Source organism: Suricata suricatta, chromosome 3 (genome assembly GCF_006229205.1).
Source record: "Suricata suricatta isolate VVHF042 chromosome 3, meerkat_22Aug2017_6uvM2_HiC, whole genome shotgun sequence".
Classification (NCBI taxonomy): Eukaryota; Metazoa; Chordata; class Mammalia; order Carnivora; family Herpestidae; genus Suricata; species Suricata suricatta.
In genome coordinates, this window is record NC_043702.1 from 41,392,022 (window position 1) to 41,401,180 (window position 9,159).

Below are 9,159 nucleotides of genomic sequence, written 5' to 3' on the forward strand. Positions count from 1 at the left end.
GAAACCATTGGTTGAAAATGAAAACATTTAAAAATTCATAATAGAAAGATACATTAGTATCTCTCTGTATTCTTTGAATGGAATTTAGCCAAAGGTGTATATTAACTAGTTATCAAGGTCAAAGTGATTTCACCAATTGCTCATTTACACAGTGACTGTGTGACGACTGCAAGTAGGTATTGCACCTGTCTGTCTTCCGGGGCCTAATTTTTGTTGGGGTCCTCATCCTTCCCCTGCACTTCCTGGGAGCCACGTCTCACGTCTGGTCCGTCTGCATTCACATTGTGTCTGAGGAGATACCCCAGCCTCTCTCCCTGAGCCTCTGCTAGACCACCTGCGCCCTTAGGAGTTACTTTCTAAGTTTGTTTCTAATATCCAGGTTCCTTTTTTATTCTCTCCTCAGAAGTTACTAATGTCCACCTTATGGCTACACTGCATAAAACCTCTTTGTCTAGAGCCCGCCCACACTCTGCCAAAGGAAGTTTCCTTAATTCAGGAAATCAGATCCACTAAACAAACTGGCTCTGCTTTGAATGCTCTTGTGAGTACAGGCTAAATGATTTTGCTAATATAGTTGTCAAGAAATTGTGTCTGGGACCTGGGCTGAGAAACAGATGTCAGGACCCACAGCGGTAGCCCTGTGCCTGCAGACCAAGGTTAGCAGGGCCAAAGAATTGGACTTTGAATCAAGAGTCGTCAGTCTTCCAGTTCCTCCATGAGACCGAGAAAGCGAAAGATTTGGAGAAATGCCTGGATACTACTCTTGAATAACCACACCAACCCCCTTTTAATTATTTATAGCAAATAGACATAAATCTAAATGAATCTCAAGGTAGAAAGGGATACGGTACCTAAGTTCACTGGAAAATGCTCAGGCTGCAGAATTACAGGGATATGCCAGACCAGAGACAGAGCCGGCAGGGGCCAGTGAGCACGCCATGCCCAGCAGAGCCATCTGACCCCAGCAGGGCAGTAAACAGACTCTCAGGGGACAGTGAAGAGCTGCCCCCTTTCAGCATAACCTCTTTGAGGACTGTGGCCAAACACATCTGCATGAGCAGTTCACGCCAGTGGAGAATCTAAGGACAAAAAGATCATTTTTGCCTATCATCTTTATTGATGTATCCCAATAGCGTTTCCTTCTGACTTGGTACTACTAATAAGCTTGCAAGCCTCCCTCTAGCTTCCACCTAGAAATTATCTTCTGAGTTTTAACCAGTTATTCAAAATATTATCTCAAATCACAATTCTTTATTCTAGCAAAGACTTGAAGATGTTTATGTCATTTTTTTTTAACTGAGCACAATAAATAATGCCAGATTTGCATCCATGGACATGTGCAATAATGACAGAGTAGGCAGAACCCAACTCCTACTTAATTCTGCGACTTTCATCATGTTATGGTCCAGGCAGCACAGACGCCTGATAAAAGCACCCATTGGTACAATGTTTTGTATATGTCCTTCTCATGTTTCTCCATGTACTTATATATATGTGGCACTGTTACCTATAAAAAAGTAAAAAACTGGAAGCAACCTACATGTCCAAAACTGGGGAACTTTTTCTAATTTACATTTTTAAATTAATCTGTTAATTTATTTATTTTGAGAGCGGGCACACACACACATACATGTAGGGACAGAGAGCGAGGGAGCAAAAGAATCCTGAGCAGGTCCAATGCTGTCAGTACAGAGCCTGACATACGGCTCGATCTCACGAACTGTGAGATCAGGACCTGAGTCAAAGTCAAGAGTTGGATGCATAATGAACTGAGCCACCCAAGGCATCCCCAGACTGGGGACATTTTTATCTACACTGTATTATACCCAGAACGGTTTGCAGCTATTTCAGCGATCTTTATAATATTTTGTAGCAATGTGGGGAAAAGAATTGACTTGCAAAGTTAAGTGAAAAGGTCAGGATACAAAATTATTTGCGCAGGTTGACATAACCTGTATAAAAATTAATGCACATGCAGGGTAGGGGAGCACAGGAAGAATATGTGCACCGCTGACTAACAGTTGACATTTTGGGTGTATGATCATATGCCATTTTCTTCTTATTTTTTAAAATTTTCATCATGTTCCTACATTGTTTTTACACGAAATCGAGCATATTATACACACAGGCACGCCTCATCCGTGACAGTTTGGACTTTGCTAAGGCCATGCATTTTAATATTATCAGTTATAAATAGAAGCAGTTACTCAAACTGGTTTAACCTAGGGGACTTATTGGAATATATCATTAAAAAGTTCAGAAGATGGACCACCCCCAGGATGAGCTGTCCCAGAAACGCACTGCACCCCCAGAGCTGGGGACCCATTACTCTTGTCTCCACCATGCCGCATGTATCAGCCTTTTTGTTACACATCCTCCCTCATAGCAGAAAAATGGCTGCAGCAGCTCCATTTTAGAGAAGGAACAAGGTCAATTTTTCTCCCAGTCATCAAGCAACAATCCTCACCCTGATTGGACCGGTGGGACCAGTTACTGAGCCCGGGGAACTGCTACACCAGCTAGGTTAAATTATGCCATCGGCGCACACCGGTCTGCAGGAGGCTGGTTACTGTTCACAACTAGTTACTGCCTCTCCCTGCTGGAGAAATATGCTTCTCCACCTCACTGACCTCAGTTTTAACCATAACTTGCACTGGCTATTGAAATTCAAAATACAACGCTCAATACCAAAACATGGCATCATTGTTTAACGCTATACTTGGCTTTGCTGAAGCCATTTTGTTCCTTCTTTCCGGTGGAAGCGTTCAGAGTCAGTGCATGGTGCGCCATACTCTTTCTCCTCTGTTACAGTCTCTGGCAATACCCCAAGCTGAGGCCTCCGTGTCAGCCTGGGTTCAAGAATAAAGATGAAATTGAGTTGAGCCACAGCCAACCCAGAATGCACATGTAGCATGAACGGCACGTTTGTTAATCCGCTGCTGAGAATGAGGGGCTACTTACTATTGAAGGTAACCTAGTGTTCCCTGACTGGCCTTGAGTCCTAGCTTAGCCATTTCTTCACTACACAAACTTGGACAAGTTCTCTCACTTCTCTACACTTTGTTTGCAAAATAGAGATGATATGCAAAACTCCTGGTACATACGTAGTCCCCCCCTTATCTGGGGTGGATATATTCCAAGACCCCCAGTGGGTGCCTGAAATGACTGATAGTACCGAGCCCTATATTTTTTCCTATTCATTCATACTTATGATAAAGTTCAATTCCCAAATTTCATGCAGTGAGATATTAATGATAATTAATAACATAATAGAATAGTTACATCAATAGATTGTAATAAAAAATTACATGAATGTGGTCTCTCTCAAAATATCTTATTCTACTGTACTCCCGCTTCTCGTGATGATGTCAGATGATAAAATGCTTATGTGATGAGACAACGTGAGGAGAACGACAAAAACCCCGTGACACACAGCCTTAGGCCACTACTGACCTGCTGACACGTCAGAAGGAGGACCATTTGCTTCTGGACTGACGCACCCCCTGGGTAACCAAAACCACAGACAACCCAGTCATAGATAAGGAGAGACGCCTGGAGTAAAAAATGACAACTATGACCGTTGGTTGATAATAAGAATTACAATTCTTACTTCCCTGGTGGATTTTCTCCTAATTTATCTTTGTGATTTTTCAGGGAGGAAAAAATGTCCATCAAAAAAGGAGGTATATTGTATTCCTTTTCACCAAGACAAAGTTACCCAGAGTTTCAGTATGTATACTAATGATCTGTAGATAGAGCAAGAAATTCCTCCTCAAGATATAAATGTTAGTTCCTTGGAACGTTCTTGCCTTTTTGAGAAATAAAAAAAGATTAACCCGAAATTTCATATGGGAAAAGTGCTTTTTCACGTTCAATACCAGAATGTGATAAAGCTATTCGACAGTATTGTTGGCTTCACTGAGGTAATTTTGTTTCTTCTCTGAGTTATCTATTATTGAAGATAGCCAAGCAATGGATATTGAAATAGATGATTTTTGTATTCCATTGTGAAAGTCTTGTGTTCCCTGAATCCCTTCCCAGAAAGTGATGTATTATTCTGTGTGTGTGTGTGTGTGTGTGTGTGTGTGTGTGTGTGTGAGGGATGGAGGGAGGAAGAGAGAGAGTATAGTCAGAGGAATGCAATTTAAAAGTAAAATTTCTACTTTCTTTCTTGAGAATGTAATTAAATCTAGACTTGAGTCTAAGTTGACTTGATTTTGTAATCAATAATTATTTTACATTATGGAACACATTTTCCATCTTAGACATTTATCACTGACATCTGATACCTAGCATGTTTTTTTCAGATTATAAGTTTTATCTTGCTTGGTTTTCTGATATCCAGAAATTAAGGTATGAGGCAATTATTTACTCCTTTAGATAAACAAATGTGCTTTGGAGAATGCAGTATAAACTAAATCATGGTTTAAATGCATTAGGGCAGCAGCTCCTACAAACTGCTCTGCCATAGAATTAACCTCACACACACACACACACACACACACACAGACACACACAGGCATGTATGTACACATATACACATATACACATACACACACATTTCTGAAGCTTGCCCCAGGACTTGTGAATTACGATCTCTGGAAGAGGGGCTCAGAATTTTTATTTAAAAAGCCCAGGGCACGACGTCACCAAGATGGTGCCATAGGTTGTTCCTGACTTCTCTCCCCCTCACAAGAACAACTGTTAAGGTATTAAGACACCAATGAGAGAATCCTAGAATATAAGGGTAAAGCTGAAGCACTCCCCTCCACCTCAGAGGCCAGGACAGACTATATTAGACAGGAGTTTGTTTTTGAGAGTACTGAGCTATGAGTATCCTAGCCCATGTCTCATGAGGCACATAGGAAATAATTTCCCTTGAGCAGATACCTTTCGTTACATTGTTAGAGAGAAGAATATGAATAAGTTCATAATTATGAGATCCTGTCAGACTGTAGCACCAAACTTTTTCAAAGCAGATAATATCATTTTCATTCCCAGTAGGATTGATCTCAGTGGATCTACATCCTCCTTAACAGTTGTTATTGTCAGATTTATTTTTCATTTAAGTGTTTATCTTTTACCAATAAATATGGGTATACAATATTGAGAAAAATTTCTTAAACACCCATATTTTGGTTCTGTATATCATTCCCCACTAAAAGAAACCAAAGATCCTTGTGAAATGACTGATTCCAGGGCTGGGGTGGGGAAAATATAAGATGAGCTTAGAACATTTTCCTGTGCCCGGAAGTATAAAATTGCTCAAAGAATGATGGGAGTCATGTCAAAGCACACACAACTCTGCTGGACAGGGCTCTTGTTGGCCACATCTGGGAAATTTGAATACCAAAGTTAAGTAATAGCAATAATAGATTAGAATCCATTGAATAATATATATATATATTGATATATTCAAAAGAAGGATGGAAGGAAGAAAAGAAGGAAGGAAGGGAGGGAGGGAGAGAGGGAAGGAGGGAGGAAGGAAAGGACTGGGAAGAAAGGAGGGAGAGAGAGAGGAAGATGGAAGGGGGAAGGAAAGAGAGAGGGAGGAAGGAAAAGTTCTTATAAAAGAACGCCAACTAATACTGTGGAGGCAATAATGCAGTTAGAAAGTCACCACCAGTTGGGCAAGAATAATCAAAGGATACCTTTAGCATCAATAGATGCTAAAACCAATAGTTAAGAGTATGATGAGGAATAGAAAGGATATTTACATCATCTAAAAGTATCTCCCTACAAATGACGTCCTAATGATGACAATGAAAACAGTAGATTTACAGTGAAAAACTCTGACAGGCACCACCTGTATTGGCTTGAATGGTGTCCCCTAAAAGAAATGTTAACGTCCTAACCCCCAGGATCTGCGAATGTGACCTTTCACATTCACAAAGGGTCTTTGCAGACATAATTATGTTAAAGATTTAATGAAATCTTCCCGAATTTCCTGGGCCCTAAATCCAATGAAAAGTGTCCTTATAAGAGACAGAGGAGGAGACGGCATGGACAAAGAGAAGGAGGGGAAGGCCATGTGAATACAGAGGCAGAGAAGCTACGAGGAACACCGACTGCTATGAGCAACCAGAGGACGCAGGAAGGATTATGCCCTAGACTTTCCAGAGGGAGGACAGCCCTGACGACTTGTTTGAAGCCACATGATTTGTGGTGATTTGTTATGGTGGCCCTAGGAAACGAATACACCACCTTAACCCAATGATCAGTGTTGATATCGCCTACATCCTTTGCTTCTTGATGAGACGTACCGGACAGCTCACAGCCTCAGTCACGTAATGCTCCTGCCAAAATTGCACAACCCGGATCTAATCATGAGGTAAGAGCAGACACATCCAAATTGAGAGCCATTCTCCAAAACGTTGTCTACACACTTGAAACATATTGAGGTTATAAAAAACCAATGAAAGGCTGAGGAACTGCTCTAGATTAAAGGAGACTAAAAAAGTATGAGAACAAAATACATGAGTGTCCAGGTCTGTGAAAAAACAGCCATTTGGGGGCTATTTGGCAAACCTTGAGTATAGACTGTGGATTGGAAAATAATATTGTATTAATCTTCAAGTTCTTATTTTTGTTACTGATATTATGATTATGTGACGAATATCCTTGTTTCTAGGAAATAAACACTGAATGTTAAGGGGTAGGGGGCCATAGTGTCTGTAACGTATTCCCAAATGATCCAGAAAGAAGCATCTATGCATCCATGTAGAACAAGAATGAAGAAGTACATCTGGCAAAGGTTAATGAGTGGTATGCAAGAGTTCTTTGTGCCATGATTGCATTTTTCAGTAATTTGGAGATTATTTCAAAATAAGATATTTTTTAAAAGCTTACTATATTATTTTAATGTGTAGCCAGGTATGAAAACCACTACATTAAAATTCACTTGTTAAGGCAGTGGTTCTCATCTGGGTGATTTATAGAAAATATATAGAAATGTCTGAAGACATGTTTGATGGTCAGTTCCTGCACAGGGTGGGGAGAGGGAGCAGGGGTCTGCTCTGGAGGGTACCACAGGCATCTAGTGTGTATAGAGGCCAAGGATGCCACTGAAAGAGTAAAATGCACAGGACAGCCACCCGCAAGTAATTATCTGACCCAAAATGTCAGTCGTGCCCCTGCTAAAAACCTTACTTCAAGGAAACTGCAGCAACGTTATATATTAACCAAAGATTCCCATTTTATGTAAGAATATATTTGCATTTCAAGACTTGGAAGTCACATACAGAAATGCATAGAGTCACAAGTGACACCATACGTCAGACAAGAGTAGTAAAGGAAAGGAGAAGCATAGAAGTGTTTTTTTGCTCATGCATTTGAACAGCTCAGTGAGAAAGACAAATAGACTCCTTTAAAACTTATGACTATACTCATAAAGCAGTATAAATACATTTACTGGTTACCTAGGGTAATCCATATCACTTCTTTCCACATCCAATGAGATTTCCCGTTTCTCTATTTTTACCATACATCACCATAACTAAGGAGTAATGGATCAGACAGTATTAGTCAGACTGTCACATAACAAGCAATCCACAAAACCTCAGTGACTCTCAACAGCAAACATTCATTTCTCCTTCATTGGTCTGTACACTGGCTGAGTGGACTCTGCTTCAAGTTCAGGTCTGCTCTGCATGTCCCTCCCTCTGGGACCAGTGATCCCCTGCGCATATGGCTGCTACCTCATGACAGATCACAGATGCTCTAGAAGCCAGGTCAAACTCTGCGAACACATTTAAAGCCTCACTCATGTCACGTCTGCTAATATCCTGAATATCTTTTCACGTCAGCATGAGTGGTTTTATCTCAGCTTAATTGTTGCATAGTATGCTGTAGCATAGGAATGCCGTAATTTATTAAGACTCTTATAATTATGCATTAAGATTATTTCTAGTTCTTCCCTATTATATGTGATGCTGTGATAAACACTCCTGTAACTAAATTTTTATCTGAATTAACCATTCATTGTTAAGGGGAAAAAGTCTAAAAGTGGAATTTCTGGATGAAAGCATAGAAACAATTATTTTCAAAAGGTTTTTCTTCTCAATGTTATCTGGCATCCAAATCAAAGCAGTCAATGTTAGGCAGCCCGTGGGGGACATGTGGCTCTCAGGTACTGACACATACATGTGGGTAGGCAGGCGTGAGAGAGGAGCACACAGGAAGAGAGGAGGAAAGAGAAGGGAGGAGAGACTGAATGTGAGAATCCTCTAATGCAGAATGATACCAGACACTGTATAAAAATTACTGGTTGTAGGAAACCCCTCCAAATAGCCGGTTGTAGTGTTGTTGATTTGTAAATGAAATGAAAAAAACCAAATCACTCAAATCAGAACCCAGTCAAATGTTATAAAAACCTAGTGATTTTTATAAGACACACAAATGTACAGCTACTAAATTATTAGACCTAAGAATTTTTAACTACAATCTATTAATTTGATCTCCTTTTCTCAATAAATCATTAAGAGCAGTGGTTCTCACCAGGGGTAGGCGGGTATTATTAGTTACCTATTGCTATGTAACAAATCACCCCAAAACTTAGTGGCTTACAACAACCAATCGTTATTATCACTGATGGTTCTGTGGGTCACCTGGGCTCAGGTGAGCAGTCTCTCATGGTGCCTCTCGGGTAGCTGCAGTCAGACATTGGCTGGAGCTCAGTCATCTGAGAGTTCAGCGGGGTTGGGTGTCCAAGATGGCTCCCTCACAGGACTGGTAGTTGGTGCTCATTGTTGGCTATGAGTTCAGCTGAATGTGTCCACCTGAGTGGCCAAGTGTGGCCTCTCCTTCTAGTTCGTGACCCTCACAGCATGGTGGCTACACTCAGAGATGGTTTCCTGAGAGGGTGGACCCAAGAGTGAGAGTGTTCCAAAGTCCCAGGTAGTAGCTGCTTATGATATAATCGTGGAAGTTCCAGAATATTTCTTCTTCTGTGTTCTTTTGTTGCAGTAAATCACTCAGGTCTTCCCAGAAGCAAAGGGAGAAGAATTTGATTCTGGTCTCTTGATTAGGGAGCAGAAAGTCACGTTGCAGAGGAGTGTGTGGGATGGAAACTATTTCTGTGGCCATCTTTGGAAGATGTAATCTCTATTGGTGGTGGTGGTGGTGATAGGGGGTGCTGGTGAAAAGTTGTTGTCTGAAGTT

General features: G+C 40.8%; 1 long non-coding RNA gene across 2 annotated transcripts in view; it reads right to left on the reverse strand.

The window, feature by feature from the left end:
* Positions 1 to 8,887, reverse strand: part of LOC115287601 — a 32,787-nt gene extending 23,900 nt beyond the window's left edge. For both annotated transcript variants that reach the window (XR_003906556.1, XR_003906557.1), the window contains exon 1: positions 8,607 to 8,887. This is a non-coding gene — a long non-coding RNA (uncharacterized LOC115287601). The remainder of the gene's footprint in view (positions 1 to 8,606) is intronic.
* Between the last annotated feature and the right edge of the window lie 272 nt (positions 8,888 to 9,159).